The 16,666-nt window shown below is 43.0% G+C and overlaps 1 protein-coding gene across 1 annotated transcript in view; it reads right to left on the minus strand.

Moving 5' to 3' along the window:
* PKNOX2 (PBX/knotted 1 homeobox 2) overlaps positions 1–16,666 on the minus strand; it is a 263,021-nt gene that overhangs the window by 189,169 nt on the left and 57,186 nt on the right. Inside the window, exon 2 of the mRNA XM_080930675.1 lies at positions 6,027–6,097. The gene's annotated coding sequence lies outside the window, so the exon portion shown is untranslated. The remainder of the gene's footprint in view (positions 1–6,026; positions 6,098–16,666) is intronic.

Raw genomic sequence — 16,666 nt, forward strand, 5'->3', positions numbered from 1 at the left:
GATCTGGATGAAATGGACAATTCTCTAGACAGATACCAGATACCAAAGTTAAACCAGGACCAAATAAACCATTGTAACAGCCCCATAACCCCTAAAGAAATAGAAGCAGTCATCAAAAGTCTCCCTACCAAAAAAGGCCCAGGACCAAATGGGTTTAGTGCAGAATTCTATGAGACCTTCATAGAAGACCTAATACCAATACTCTCCAAACTATTCCACAAAACAGAAACAGAAGAAACACTACCAAATTCATTCTTTGAGGCCACAATTATGCTTATACGTAAACCACACAAGACCCTACAAAGAAAGAGAACTTCAGACCAATTTTCCTCATGGACATTCATGCAAAATTAGTTAATCAAATTCTTGCAAAGTGAATCCAAGAACACATGAAAATGACCATTTCACTGTGACCAAGTAGGCTTCATTCCAGGGATGCAGGGATGGTTTAATATATGGAAATCCATCAACTTAATTTACTATATAAACAAACAAAAAAAAAAGCACATGATCATCTCATTAGATGCTGAAAACACATTTGACAAAATTCAACACCTCTTCATGAGGAAAGATCAGGAATTCAAAGCCCATACCTATACATACTAAAAGTAATATACAGCAAACCAGTAGCCAACATCAAACTAAATTCTGAGAAACTTGAAGCAACTCCACTAAAATCGGGAACTAGACAAGGCTGCCTACTTTTTCTCTACCTATTCAATATAGTACTGGAAGTACTAGCCAGAGCTGTAAGACAACAAAAGGAGATCAAAGGAAAAAAAAAAAGTCAAAATCATTTGAGATGATATGTTAGTATACTTAAGTGACACCAAAAATTGCACCAGAGAACTCCTACAGCTGATAAACAATGTCAGCAAAGTAGTTGGATATAAAATTAATCAGATACCAGAAAATTAAATAATCCTATTAAAAAATTGGGGACAGAGTTAAAGAATTCTCAACTGAGGAAAATTTAATGGCTAAAAAGCACCTTAAGAAATGTTCAGCATCTTTAGGCATCAGGGAAATGCAAATCAAAACAATCCTGAGATTCCATCTCACACCAGTCAGAATGGCTAAATACTCAGGTGACAGCAGATGCTAACAAGGATATGGAGAAAGAGGAACAATCCTCTATTGTTAATGGGGTTGCAAGCTGGTACAACTACTCTAGAAATCAGTCTGGCTGTTTCTCAGAAAGTTGGACATAGTACTACCTGAGGGCCCAGCTATACCCAAAAGATGCTCCAACATATAACAGGACACATGCTCTACTATGTTCATAGCACCCTTATTTATGATAGCCAGAAGATGGAAAAAACCCAGATGTCCTTCAACAGAGAAATGGATACAGAAAATGTAGTACATTTACAGAATGGAATACTACTCTGCTATTAAAGATAATGACTTCATGAAATTCTTAGGCAAATGGATGAAACTAGAAAATATAATCATGAGTGAGGTAACCCAGTCACAAAAGAACACACATGGTATGCACTCACTGATAAGTGAATACTAGCACAAAAATCTCTGCTTACCCAAGAAACAATTCACAGACCATATGAAGCTCAAAAAGTAGAAAGACAAGAATGTGAATGCTTCAGTCCTTCTTAGAAGGGAGAACAAAACACTGACAAGAGGAAATACAGGGACAAATAGTGGAGCAGGGACTGAAGAAAAGATTATCCAGAGACTGCCTCACCTGGGGATCCATCTCACATGCAGCCACCAAACCCAGTCACGATTGCTGATGCCAAGAAGTGCTTACTGGCAGGAGCCTGATATGGATGCCTCCTCAGAGGCTCTGTCAGAGCCATACTGATACAGATGAAGATGCTTGCAGCTAACAATCAGCCTGAACATGGGGACCCCAATGGAGGAGCTAGAGAAAAGACTGAAGGAGCTGAAAGGGTTTGCAACCCCATGGGTAAAACAACAATATCAACCAACCAAACCCTCCAGAGCTCCTAGGAACTAAAACACCAACCATTGAGCACACATGGAGAGACCCATGGCTCCAGGTGCATATGCAGCAGAAGACAGCATTGTCTGGCATCAATGGAAGGAGAAGCCTTTGGTCCAGTGAAGGCTCATTTTCCCAGTGTAGTGGAATGCCAAGGCACTGAGGAGGGAAAGAGTGATTGGGAAAGGAAGCATCTTCGTGAAGCAAGGGGAGGGAAAGGGAAAAAGGGGGAAAGGAGATAACATTTGAAATGTAAATGCAGAGAATATCCAATAAAAAAACGATATAAAAAAGAGTGCAGGCTCCCAGACCAGAATGTGTGATCGAGGAAGAGAATAGCAGAAGAGTTGGAGAGAGAAGGGAGAGATTGGTGTGCGGAATTCCTCAACCCCATGAAGCCCCTTGTAGTCTCTTAAGCTCTGAGATTTACCTGCAATCCACCACAACTTTGATGGCTATGACACTGAAGATGTGGGAAGAGGGTCCAGGCTTGCAGAGGCTAGATCTAAGATTCTAAGCTGTGGGTTATAAGTTATATACAGGACTTGTTCTCCCTGGTATGGACCATGACATCAGTTTCTCCCAACACAAAGCCTGCTAGTACTACCACACCCTGTCTGAGAAGAGGCTGCTTGGCTTTGAAGGGTTTCCAAGGCTAAGGTTTTCTTCCAAGGTGTTATGTATGCTATGTTGGTAAATGGTCATGTTGTTTAAGCGTCCTGAGATACTGACTCTGGAAGCAAAATTGCCCCTCAGCCCACTTCAGATCCAAGCATGCTTATGTCCCTTAAACATCCTGAGTCAGGGCTGCCTTGGAATTTTGTGACAGAAAGGAAAACAAAAACAAAACAAAACAACAAAAAAAAACTCAAAACAACCCCCCCCCAAAAAAAACAAAAAAACAAAAGCCAATGAGTAAGCAGCTAAGGGAGTTAAAAACATAATGCCCTTGAGAAGAGCCTGAAGGTAAACCATTTCCAACCGAGGTTACTACTGTTTATCCCACATGGAAAGTGCCTCCAGTTGTAGGAACAGGAGGCCAGAAATTCAGCTTTGATAAGTTAACACATAGATGGAAACTGCAAACCGGGGACTTCAGCTGACTGCCTCAACTTCCCCAGTTGGTTTCTTCTGGATGACTAAGTCGCTTTCCTTCGGTTATCTGTTCTTTTATTTGAAGTCTCACTCGAGGGGACTCTTTGCTCTGTACAGGGCTCTCTCAGTTGTGAGTCCCAGCTAGCTGCCTCAAGAGGGATTCCCAGGCTTACTAGGTATTCGTAAGCCCTGATTTGATAATAGCACCTTTTGCTTGCACTCTCCATTGGGATGTTCCTATTACCTCTACCACCTGATTTGATGATATTTTCACTGTCTGCTGCTTCTATGGCTGCTCACTATTTATTCTTTTTATCGTTTGTTATCTACTTAATAAATGTGTTCACCCAAATCTGCAAGCACAGCTGTCATAGATCATTCCCCAGACTGTACAGAACTCGTCGTTCCCTGAAGGGTCAAGTTCAACTGTTCTGAGGAAACAGGTAAAGGCTATTGTAACAGGCCAATAGCAGCTCCAGAGACGAGAGCCACGGCAAACAATGGCTTCCATATCTCTAGGTTATATTGCAGACTCAATTAATCACAGATAGGAAATACTTGATAAGGTATCTGTAAGGAACAAGTAAGTACAAGCATTTTTTTGTTTCCTGTTACTTCCTGAGCAACATAGTATTGGCAACTATTCACACAGCATTTACATTGTGTTCAGTCTTATAAATAATCTAAAGATGATTTCGAGTGTGTGGGAAGATGTGCATGGGCTATTTGTAAATACTATGCCTGACAGTATTTTGCCAGTATTATGACTTCAGATTTTGGTCTCTGCAAGGAGTCCAGAACCATTCCCTATAAATACAAAGGGATGACTTAAAAGAATTAACACACACACACACACACACACACACCAGCAGCAGCACCACTGCCAGTGCCCCTATGCACCCACCACACTTAGCTCTTCTTTTAAGCGGTGTTGATACGTTGAGAGGCAGTGGGGATTGTGCACCATTGGACCTGTTCTGATGGACAGAAGGAAGTTTGGGTGATGCTACTTGACTTTATGGACCAAGCCATGAAAAGCAATGAAGCCTTTGCTGTCCTTCAGGCTGCTTCACCTTAGAATTTAGCAGCTGCACTGAAAGGAAGCCCAGACCACATAGAAAGGCCGAGAAGTTCTGACTGACAGGTCTCAGTCAAGAGCTAGAACCAAAGCCCAGAATTTTGAGTGAATGAGCCTAGGAGGATTCTACCACTCAGCTTTCGAGTTGCCTTAACTGAAAGCCCATACCCAATAGACAGACATCACCACCCCCTATATAAATTCCCAACTCACAAACTATATGGGCAGAATAAACATTCCATCTTCTGTGTGTCATAGGTCAGTTTGTTACACAGCCTAATGAGACACCACTTGAATTAAACACTATTAAGTGCTGTTCCTGCAAACTCAGCATCCATCATTGGAGTCCCCTGAATTCCCTCTGAAACGTCAGACTTTCTGTCTCCTTCCCTGTCACTCTGAGCCTGCTGTCTCTCCTCTTCTGCCTCCCACTTCAAAGGACAGGAACTTCACACCTGAGGTAGCTTTGGCAACTACTACCTGAAAAATCCTCTGACACCTGCCCATCTGAGAGCCCTGAGCCTGCTCTTGGATTCTCACTGCAGGTCCAAGAGTGTCCCTTTAAGGAAGCTTTCTGTGAGTTTGGGTAGGAATGCCAGACTTCCTTCCCCAATGGGGAGGGAAGATACAGACCAATTTCTCTCCCATCAAAGTTCACGCTCAGCTTGCTCCTTATACTTGTCCTGACTTACGAGGTCCCAGTAACCTCTGATGCGAAGGGACATTGATTCTCTTTACCCCTCCGACACACACTCGCGCCCACACCCTTTCCCTCCGCTCTAGGCAGATGGAGAAAGGCACCCTTCGCCGCACCTCCAGCCTGAGGATTCTACCACTCCAGAGCCAGGGCTTGAGAGGAGGTGCCCTGGGAGCTGAGGCCCGTCAATCACTCACTCAGGCGACCAACACTGAATTGCAGGCCATTAGGCAGAGGACCGGCGCCCTGCTCACTCACCGGGCAGCCATCGGCAGGATGTTAGCCGATCGCAAGGCGGCCATTCTTATGATTTATTCAAACACTCATTACAGTCAATCTATTTTTACACAGAGGTGAAGATGTGCACTGATAACGGTTAATCATTTATAATTCCATGAACTGGTTGAAAGCCAGTGTACTATCAAAGTCGCAGCCGGAGTTCCTCAAGCCTCAGGTAGCCCCTGAAGCAAAAAGAAGTCTTTAGGCTCGTCCAGACTTACCCTGTCACTTGCTAACACTTATCAACTAGGAAGAAGGTGAGTCCCAGACCTGCCCCACTGGAGCTTATACCCTGCTGGAGGACGCACACGCCAGAGGAGTGGCAGAGGGGTGGCTGCGCAGAATACCAGAAGGGAGAGGTCACGTCGAGTTGAAGTTACCGAGAAGTACTGGAGAGGAGCCTGAACTCTGGCCAGGTTCTATAGGTGGGCAGACCGATGCCGCATCCGGGGGGGCCGGCACTGAACCCATCAGCCTCAAATGAGGCAGAACATTTACAGCGCTGAAGGAAGGGTCAGCAGAATTTCCTTTCCCCTCCTTCGTACAGCCACAGAAATAACCAAGTCACCCACTCTTCCTTTCACTGCACCTCTGCTCCATCACGGACAGACGTGGCCAAGGATCAGGTTGGCCTTGAAAACCAAGTGTTTTCTCCCCTGGCACTCACGACACATGGAACATAAGTCCATATCCATTGGTTTATGTCCAACCAACACAGTCTAATTAAGTAGCGAATTATATTATAGAGCCTCAGCTTCACATTCAGACATAATCTAATTACAGCCTCACCGTATTTTACATTCTGACCAGTTCACTGTCTCTTCTGTCATGTTAGTTAAAGATCAGGCTTGGGGCTGGTCCTGAACCCATAACCTTATGGGGTCAGTGTGGAAATGCCAACCAAAGTTACTTACAGTTCAGGGCGTCTTTTCCAGTGAGAAGCACGGAGGACCACAAACCCTTAAAGTCCTGTTCCAGGCTTCACCTGCCAAGAAAAGGAAACAACATTATAGACTGAGTAAAATTCTGAGGTCAAGAAGCAGGGTAGGCATGGGGTAGATCCAGGGATGAACCTGGGCTGGTAGCCCTGAGTCCACAGTGCTGAGGAAGAAAGTTTCCTAGAAAAGACTTCAGGTACACAGTGAATACTGCTTCTACAAGTGAGTCAGGGCAGAGATAGGAGGACACTCTCTACCACACCTCATTTTTCAGATTCTTCAGCCCCTTCCCTACAAAAATTCCAGAAGGAAACAAACAAACAAATAAACAAACAAACTTCTTGGTAGTTGAGCATCCCAAGCTTCCCAAAGCAATAACCACTGACTGGAATTTTCCACCTGGTGAAAGACCCTGTCTGCACAGGGGGGAAGGACCTGAGTGTCCTGTGTGAGACTCTAGTGTAGGCAGAAAAGTCTGCACAACACAAGCCAACGAAACAACCCTATTGTTCGTGCTGAGAAGATAAAAGTCTTGCAACGGGAAGAACACATTTTTCATTTTTAAAAGTTTTGAGATTATAATGATATCACTTCCCTTTCCCAACAGGAGGAACTTCAGGTGAAAAGTCCAGAGGGGGTAGAAAGAAAAGTGTGCATGGAAAAGAGAGATAGGGACAATTCAGAAAAATTTAAAAGCCTATTTTTTCATTTTCTTTCTGGGGTAAGACTTAAAAAAACAAACAAAAACCAGAAGCATATGTTTATCAGGTGGCTACTCCAGGACCTACATGAACTGAGTACCCAGGAATTGTTCCCGTTTTTAAAACGTTGTCACCACCTTACTGGGGAAGTGAAATTGCTCTCGTGAAAGAGTCTCAGAAAAGACACCACCATACAAAAGTTGTACTAGGTTCTGGCAGCGACCACCACTCTCTCTACACGATGAGATGGGGTTAGCAGGGTTGAAACACTCGAGGGAAGTTTCACAGGAGGTAGAATGTGAGTCTGAAGGCTTGAATAGGCATGGCTCGGCTGGTGGGAGGGTGAGGGCATCAAGCATGGAGAGCTTGGACCTAAATGTCTCCCAAAGGCCTATGTGTCAAAAGCTTGGTTACCAGTGTGGCACTGTTATATGCTCTAACCCTGGAGAACCAGAGCCCTGGGAGGTATTCAGAGCATTGAGAGGACCCGAAGTGGATCCTACGACTCCAGTTCAACCAGAAGGTGAGCAATTTTACACTACCATATGCTTCTGCCAGACACGCCTTGTGTCCTTGAAGCAATTTAGCCAATCAGCTATGGACTAGATCCTCCACAATTATGAGTCAAATTTAACCTTTTCTCTTTATAAATGAATGATTATAATATTTTGTGATAGTGATGGAAAGCTAACAGAAAGACATGCCAAAACAACCAAACAAACAAACAAAAAGGGCTCTGAGTTTCCAGCAAGAAAGATCAGGTCTGACACCAGAGCTCCTAGAGTTACTGAAGATAGTTTTGGTGGACCTGCCCTGCTCACTTCTACACTTCCACTATAACTAAGACAAGAGAAGTGTCTTGTGAAAAGGTAGAATTCTAATAGATTCAGGCATGAGAACCATGAGGTGTGCACGTGGAAATAAATTGTCCCCCTTACCCATGATATTCTCTAGGCTAAGGCTCTTCCGTGGCTGTCTTCTAATGGTTGCATGTTCATGGTTATAGCTTATGCAAGTCTCTCATGAAGTAGACTGTGCCACTAGACTGTAAGTCATTGAGGAAAGAAATCATGTTTTATGTGTCTTTATATCCCTAGAGTTTAGCAGCGTGCCACAAATTGGCCAGATTCCCATAAGTATCTGCTGAAATGTTGAACAATGGACAATGTTCAATCCAGCCATAATCCAATAAGAATAACCAAAGTGCAGCTGGTAGTTGGCAGTGAGGTTTAATGTGTGTGTTCTTACTTACTCCCACATCATGACTGAGCACTACAAGACCCATGGGCACAAGAGTCTCCACAGCAGTGGTTCTCAACCAGTGAGTCAGGATCCCTTTGGGGTCAAACAACCCTTTCACAGGGGTCACCTAAGACCATCAGAAAACACAGATGTTTACATTACATTTTATAACAGTAGCAAAATTACAGTTATGAACTAACAACAAAAATCATTTTGTTTCAGGGTCACCACAACACGAGGATTTTTGTATTTTACTATTCTATTACATTTACATTTTATCGAATTTATATTTTATTAAACATTTAAGTAATTTATAATTGTGTGATTTATAATAATTTGTTAAATATTAATTTTTTAATATTTTATACTAAAAGATCATAGATTTAGGGAGGTTGAGAGCCACTGCTCCAGAGTCTATTTAATGAGGCAATGTGCTCGCTCCCTGCCCTTTGAGTCTGTCCACCTAAGACACCAACAACTTAGAGGATATCCCTGTCTTTTCATCTGTGCATGACACAGAGACAAGAAGGGAAGCTGCTATGCTCGAGGGCCAGAATCCAGATTGCTATAAAGCAGTGAACAAGATAAAAAACATGGCATAAACTAGAACCTTCATTTTTCCATCACCAGCTTTTAATTCTTGCTGGTGATGGAAACCAACATCATGACAACCACAAGTTAAATAATTTTGAAAGTCACAAAAATTTTGCCCACAATCTGATTAGGTGAACCTATCAAATTATACTTTATGTCTACATGCAATTCCATTTTCTTAGTATAACTGTAGAAAATGCTTTTACAAGTATATATACACAAAACCTAGCTCTTATACTTAAAAAAAAATCAGTTTCAGAACCAGAATGGGTTGAGTTAGTTTGAAAAACAACAACAGAAAAACCTTGGGTCATTTGAGTTCAGTGCAATCTCAGGATAAGTTCTGGAGGCTGCCAAACTTGTTAAATGTGATCTTAACAGCCATACAACAGTGTCTTGGCTGAGGCATGGGCGATGTCCCCCTGGACTTACCAGGTCATATTAGTTCTGAATGATGCAATGCCTTTATATTTTAAGAACTTTGACATCAATGAGTAAAAGAGAGAGAAGAAAAATCTAGTAGTCACAAAGGTAGGATCTGCTCTCCTGGTGTACATGGTTCAATCCAGACTATGGGAAAGTTTCCAAACCTCTTTGTGCCTTAGTTTTTCATCTTTAAAACAGGACAAACTAAATATCAAGTTCTGAGAGTGGTTGGGAGGATTGTAAGGTACCACACAACCTAAGGTGTATTAGAATAGTGTGCCATACAAAGCAAGCATTCACTGGGTTCCAGGTATTATTGTATTTTTTTCAGTAGGAAGAGGCTGGGAGGTAGAAGACACAGAAGAAACCTGACCTGTATCTGCCTTTTGTCTTTCTTAGTAGTACCCACTGGTGACAGGGTTAGGAAACCATTTCCTAAAGCAAACCTGACCCCTTTTCCTCAGAGTAGACATCCAAATTCATAAAGAAACAGGAGAGGGACTACGTTATTCTAGGTGGCAGGCTCTAGACCCATCAAAGATTCTAAAGGAAGCTAGCCTTTGTATAACAAGGGATTCTCTAATAATGAGAAACACTCAGAAATGAATAAGGCTTCATTCCAAATAGTGACTCATAGCCCTGAAGGAGCTTCCTGCACTAGATGAAAAGCCAGCCGTGCCAAGGAATGGTGTCCCAGATTTGGCCTTCAGCCATTAGCAAAATAAAAAAAGAAAACACACACATTTGAGAGAGAGGAGAGAGAGAGAGAGAGAGAGAGAGAGAGAGAGAGAGAGATACAGAGACAGAGAGACATAGAGATGGAGAGAGAGGAAGAAAGGCAGTCAGACAATATGTTTAAAATATCATTTCTAATTTCTGTGCACATGTATGTGTATGGGCATAGCACATGTGTGTGTATATAGGTTTGCACAAATGCAAAAGCCTGAGGAGAACTTTAGGTTTTTTATCACTCTGAACCTTATTCCTTTGAAGCAGAGTTTTTCACTGAGCCTGAAGCTTGTGTTTTTTGACTAGGCTGGTAGTCAGCAAGCCTTAGTATCCCCTTTCTCCAACCCACCCCCAGCACTAGGATTACAGGCTCATGCAAGATCACAGCAGGGGAGTTATGTAAGTGATGGGATTTGAACTCAGGTCCATGATCATACAGCCAGTGTTTCTAACCACTGAACTGTCAAAAAAGCTCTGATAGTTCTTATTTCGATAAAATATTAATCATGCCATCTTTCAGCATCATCTCACAACACAATCCAACATACAAAAAGCAGAGCAAATGTCTTACAACTAAGGGTCATTCTTTGAGTTGAATGGTTAAACTATCATCAAAATCATATCCTCTCACAACAGGGCAGTTATGCCTATCAACTCATGGGAGTTGTGACAGTGTGCACGGAATGTGCACAGACAAAACCCAAGCATGGAGAGGGGAAGATAGACGTGAAACTGTATTCCTGCCTGAGGAACTGTTAGTGTTTGATAGCTTCTGGGATAAGAAGAGTCACCTTCGTGTAACGGTGTGACTCTTGGAAGACTGACCACACTCTAGAGCAGGCCTTGCTCCCAAGAGAAGTAGAGTAACACAAACTGCACTCAGTGGGGAAAGTAGAGAAGCAGTGGGAAGGTGAAGGGAGAGATGTGAGGAGAGGTTGTGGGGCAGACATGATCAAAGCACTCTGTGCTATAGTCTGGATGAACTGACACAAATGTTTCAAGTCTCTCTTTCCCCTCATCTCTCATCTCTGTTTCTGGTTCCAACCGCCATTTCTTTTCATCTGTCTGTTTCTGTCTGACTCTAACTTTCTTCGTTTCCTTCCTTCTTTCCTCTTCACTTATGTATTCTTCCACCCCTGTTCCTACTGAAATAAATTTAAAAGAAATCTCATACTACATCCTGATTATGGTTTCTCCTCCCACTACTTTTCCCAACTTCTTCCCTCTCCCCCTCCTATCCTGGCCCACCACTTTCTGTTTGTCTACAAACAGGCAAGAGGCTGAAGAGGTGGTTCAGTGGTGAAGAACACTTTCTGCTCCGCCAGTGGATATGGCGGAGTGCTCTTAGGGGTCCTATTCCCAGTACCTCTACCAGGCCTCTCACAACAGCCTGTAATTCCAGGGGATTTAATATATTAAAAAATAAAAAAATAAATAAACATGCTTCTAAGAAATAATAAAAATATAATTAAATAAAACAAAACTAACACATTGGAGTAGGACAAAACAAACGGAAGGAAAAGAGACCAAGAAAAGCTACCAGAAACAGATAAAGATGAAGAGACCCATTCATTCACATACTTAGAAATCCCATAAAATTTCTGAACTGGAAGCATGAACATATAGATAGGTGTGTGTGTGTGTGCACACACACACACTCAGAGTAGAAAGAGGGAAGAAAGAAATTTAAATCTATATGTGAATAAAATAAAAATAAGATACATTCTTTTAAAAATAAAGGGAAAAAAAGGGGAAAGTCCTGATTTAACATTATGAGACAAGGACGTCTAAAAATGGACAAGGACAACTAAAAATTTATTTTCAGTTGGCCATCTACTGCTGGGCATGTAGCCTACCCTTAAGAGTAGTTTGTTTCTCTGGTGAGACTCCCTTTGAGTGGACTAAAGTTTTATTTACAAGTGGTTATCAATTGGAGATATCTGAGTTAGGGATGAGGGCACTCTGTTTCTGTCTCCATCTGTCTCTCTGTCTCTCTGTCTCTCTGTCTCTCTCTCTCACACACACACATACACACGCATACTTATGCATATGTAACTTCTCCAGTTGTCCTTATCTTTCCTTTCTTACTATGCATCAAAGAAGACCCATCATGCATGCATCCATGGGATTGATATGTTAGAACCTCCCAAAGCCAGCACTACGTGATCTCAGTAAGGAGACACCACATCAAAGGCATGCAGCCATGCAGTAATATGACAAGAATTAGAAATTACAGGCTATCTTCTTTACTCTGAAGGTGACATAGAATCATAAATGAAATTTACCACTCACATTTATAGACATGAAGGACTAGGCAAAATGATAAATAGGTGGGAGTAGTTGGATGGTTGGGTTTGTTTGGAAAAGACATGAGAAAGGATAGGAGAAAGCTTCCCCAGGAGGACTTCCAGAACTTGACTTTGCATCCTTAGACAGCTGTGCAGCCAGCTGTGAGGCACACCCAGGTGAGTTAGAAGGATGGAGGAAATGATGTTGTAAACAACCATACTCCAATACAGACAGTGCTGTATCAAGGTGTATCAGCCAGATGTGTGGATTCATGCTCTGACTTTGCAATTATCTTACTGTTGGATCTTAGAGAAGAACCATTAACAACTTTGTGCCTCAATTTTCTTATTAGAAAATAATGAAGTTAGACTAGGCAATCCTTAAGACAAAGTTTTCCAACATCTGAGATGATCCTGATTAATTGCCAGGGAAAGTAGTAAATCTCTTCCTAAAGGGTCTTATAATGTAATTGTGGCTAAGAGCAAAGATTTGGGGTTCAGATATGTTAATTTCTAGATGGCACCCATTTAGATGGTACTCAATTTTCACCTCTCTAACAGGAAAACACTAGAAACAACAAATGAGATAATGCATCACATTTACTGAATGACTTGGACTATATTAATAACTTAATAGGATTATTCATGTTATTCGGTGTCTAAAAAGGACTGTAAGCAGCTGAGTGGGAAAAAGACAGGCCTGGGCCATCTGTATCCATCTTACTGCCCAAAATTTTCCTGTTCTCATTCAAGCCAGACCTTTTGAGATCAGATTTGTGAGATGCCCTTCTTGGGTATCAACTGCTTCCCTGGATGCTCATCTTTTCTGCAAACTCCTGTTGCCTATGAACAAACCTTCCGAAAGGGAAGCAAATGAGAGAAACCCTTAATTGGACGGAGTATTCGTGGGAGATACCTATTTATTTACTTCAGTGACTTCAGATGGCACATCCTGCGTGCCACTGTTGCTCGAGTTCCCACACTGTTCCATCTGTCATGGATGATATAATTGTTAGTATTTACCCTACGAGACAGCCATTCAAGCACTGTAGCTTCTGGCCAACAGGTCCTACATGAAATAGCAGCTGAGTGAGCAAACAAATCATTACTTCACACTAAGTAGACAGCGCATGAAATTCTTACTCATTGGCACCGAGGACATTGGATAACTTTCTTCTAAGCCTGGGAGATATAGATTCTACTTCCACGCCATCCTTGGCTTTTGGGTTGCAGGTACGGTGAGCACCCAGTTGCAAAGGACCTGCATGTTGTCCCTGGGTCACATTCCCTACATCCTCTAATCTTGAGCCTGTACATTTAGTATAGGTATGAATCTAAAGCCCTATATAGAATCTTACCATGGTAGCTTAACCCTAACCACCAATCTAAACAGCAGAGGTGTTCTGACTCCATGAACTATGGGTGGAAAAACATGATTTGCTCTCTGAGCCCAGAAGGCAGGCTCACACATACTGAACATCCGGACCATTGCAAAGCTCAGTCGGCAGGAGGCCAACTCTCAGGATACAGTACCCTGCCCCCTGGAGATGTCCTCTGCAGTGCAAAGACAACGAAGAGAGTCTGCTACCTCCATCAGTCAGGGCAGCCCCTCTGCTCACACCATGCCTTACTTGTCCAATTGGCCTTCTGGTTCCAGGCTCACTCTAATCTTGCACATCCACCCACCCCCTCCCTACTCCTAGAGATCTTTCTGGAACACAAACGAGATCCCATCCATCCTTTTTAAAAATTATTCCAAGACTCAGTATCTACTATTTTTTCTGAATTCTGACAACACTGAAACATTTGGAAACTTTCAAGTTTTAAAATTTTGAATTTTAACGTTTCAGGGAAAAAGAAAAGGACAACTTAGCCATTCCAGTCCTGAATATCCACTGAATGGCATTAGGGATAAGTCACTCCTAAAATGGGTACAAGTCGTCCTGCGTGTGGCCTAGAAAGCAAGCAGGTACCACTGGAAGTCTCTTTTGTCACAGAGCCAGGTGTCTAGAGTAGCTCCTGCTGCCTGTGGAGGAGTTTTGGATTTAAGGAGACAAAGTGGGGCAGGTGGGGGAGCCAGTATGCTCTCATTGTGTTGGGCCCAACTAGAAGGGGAAGGAGGGCTAGGAGTGCCAAGGCTAGACCCATTGAGGGCTCTACCCTTTGCTTCCTAGTTCTCAGGTAAGAGCCAGGAAGGGCTTTCTACAGCTTTCCAGGAATACCAATGGCCTGAGGCTAGTACTCAAGAGATTTACTCCCAGCCCACCCCACTCCTGAGGCTCCACCCCTAGCTCTTGCCTCTCCTACCCTACCCCCACCTCCTCTGTGGCAGCTGCACCCCTCCCTTTATTTCCATCCCACTCTTCCTATCAAAGCCCTAACAGCACATATTTTGTTAATTGTACAAACCTAATGGGGGAATGCATTGGCAAAAAAGGGTAATGGCCATCAGACCAGCAATAAAACAAAATTAATGGCCCATAGGAAGAAATCATGTCCACTTAATCCCAGCTCTGAAACTCTAATAGAATAATGGAATACCAACGGAGGGGTTTTTTTTTTTTCTCTCTATGCAGATTGCTTACACCATGTTAATCACTTGCAAAGCAGGCCACATACCACTCTGGCTCACATGACCCTCCAGGGAAAGTAGCAGACCAGAAACATTCAGTGTAAGGCTCATTACTGACATGCACCACCGCAGTAACACCTTCCCTCCCTCCCCCAGGTGACTCAGGACAGCTAGTGTGAGGGCCATCAGGTGTGGTGGGCTGGAAAGCAAGGCACAGAATGCCTAATAATAGCAGGCATTTATTGAGTGCTTACTACTGGCTCGTCCAGTGCTTTCTGTCTACTGGATTTCTGAAGAGCTCATCCTCATTCTCCACAGTGCCATGAGGTAGACACTGCCCCCATGTGTGACTCTCTACAGTTGATGCTAATAAATTAAAACTTACAATGCAAAACTCTCTGGTCTCAGTTGGTTTCATGTCAAGTGTGGGACCAACTCACTTTTACTATAAATGACAAAACCCAAGCACACAAAGGCTCTGTGGTTCGGCCAAGGTCAAATAATGAAGTGACCAACTTCAGGACTAGAATCCAGTGACAATCCTCAGTGGCCATAGGAGGGGTTAGGGCCTCATCCAGGACGATGTAAGATTCCTTTAGCTACAACAGTCAAAAAGTGAAAGCAACCCAGTGTCCATTAAAATGACAGATAAAACAGAAGGGCCCCCCAAAACCCATGTGTTAAAGACTTGGTTGCCAACTGTTAATCCCAAAGATGGGAGGAGAAAAACCACTAAACTAAATCACCATGGCCAAACTAATTAAAACAAGCAATTAATTAAAGCAATCCTTTTCATTTGTGTACATGGGTTGCCTCACCCCTAAGGTGGGGTTCAAAAGCTTGGTATTGGATATGAGGAAGACACTGTTTCTATAATACCCGGTAGGGGGACTTGGCTAACCAAGCAGGTAGGATTACAGGAGCAGAACATAAATATGATATGGTAGTCTCTCCTGAAACAAAGACATGGCTGTAGGTGGGCTTAAGGTAGTCATAGATGAGATAACCTTGTGAAACAAAGATGTTAGAGTCCCAAGATGATTATAAACAATTTCCTGAAACAAGGGCATGATTGCCGTTCCTGGAACAGACAGTACAGAACTGTTTGTAGTTAAGGTTATAGGTGGCTCATAGCCCAATCCTTGAGAAACAGAGGTTTAGTCATAAACAGGAATGAGCCTCATTTGTGTTTACTAGTTTAAGATGGAGGTAGACTGGTTCGTCACAACCAGTGACACTACTGAGAGGTGATGGAACTTGGAAGGAGGGGAGGTAGGACCTAGTGAAGCAACTTAGGTCACCAGAGGAACGTCCTTGAAAGAGATGTTGAAACCTTGCCCTCTCCTGCCTTGTCCAGCATTTGCTCAGCAGGCCTCCATCAGCACACACTCCCACCATGATGCACTGTGCCACCACACTGCACAGCACATGGGCCACATGCCATGGACCAAAACCTCTAAGCCCAGAAGTCAAAAACAACGGTTACCTCTAAAGAGGACTATTTTCTCCAGTGCTCTGTCACAGTGGCAGGCAGCTGACTAACATGGGTAGATATGCATAATGGTGAAAACGACATACGCCACAGCATGGGTGAACCCTGAGAACATCGTGCTAAGTGAAATAAGCCAGCACAAAAAGGGGAGATACGCTTTGCTTCCACTCATAGATGATACGGGAGCAGTCCAATCCAGAGTCAGAAAGCAGAATAATGGTTGCCAAAGGCTGAGAGTGGGGTTGGCTGATGATGGGGAGTTGTATGATAAAGCAGGTTTCAATTTTGCAAGACGAAAAGAGTTCTATGAATGGATGGTGGTGAAGGTCACACAATACACAGATGAACATGATGCTACTGAAGGTTCAGTGCTTTTCAAAATAGTTTTACCTTACACACATTATACACAAACACACACCACCACCATCACCATGAACCCCCCCCCCCCAATTTCTATCAAGGGAAAGAAAACACTCCAGAGCTTAAAGAAAAAAAAAAGTAGGAAAAGGAGGCACTCCAAAGCCCAAACACAAGACAAGGGGAGTCAAGGATTATTGACAGAGATTCTAGGG

The sequence above is a fragment of the Micromys minutus genome (assembly GCF_963924665.1).
Source record: "Micromys minutus genome assembly, chromosome: 16".
NCBI classification, from domain to species: domain Eukaryota; kingdom Metazoa; phylum Chordata; class Mammalia; order Rodentia; family Muridae; genus Micromys; species Micromys minutus.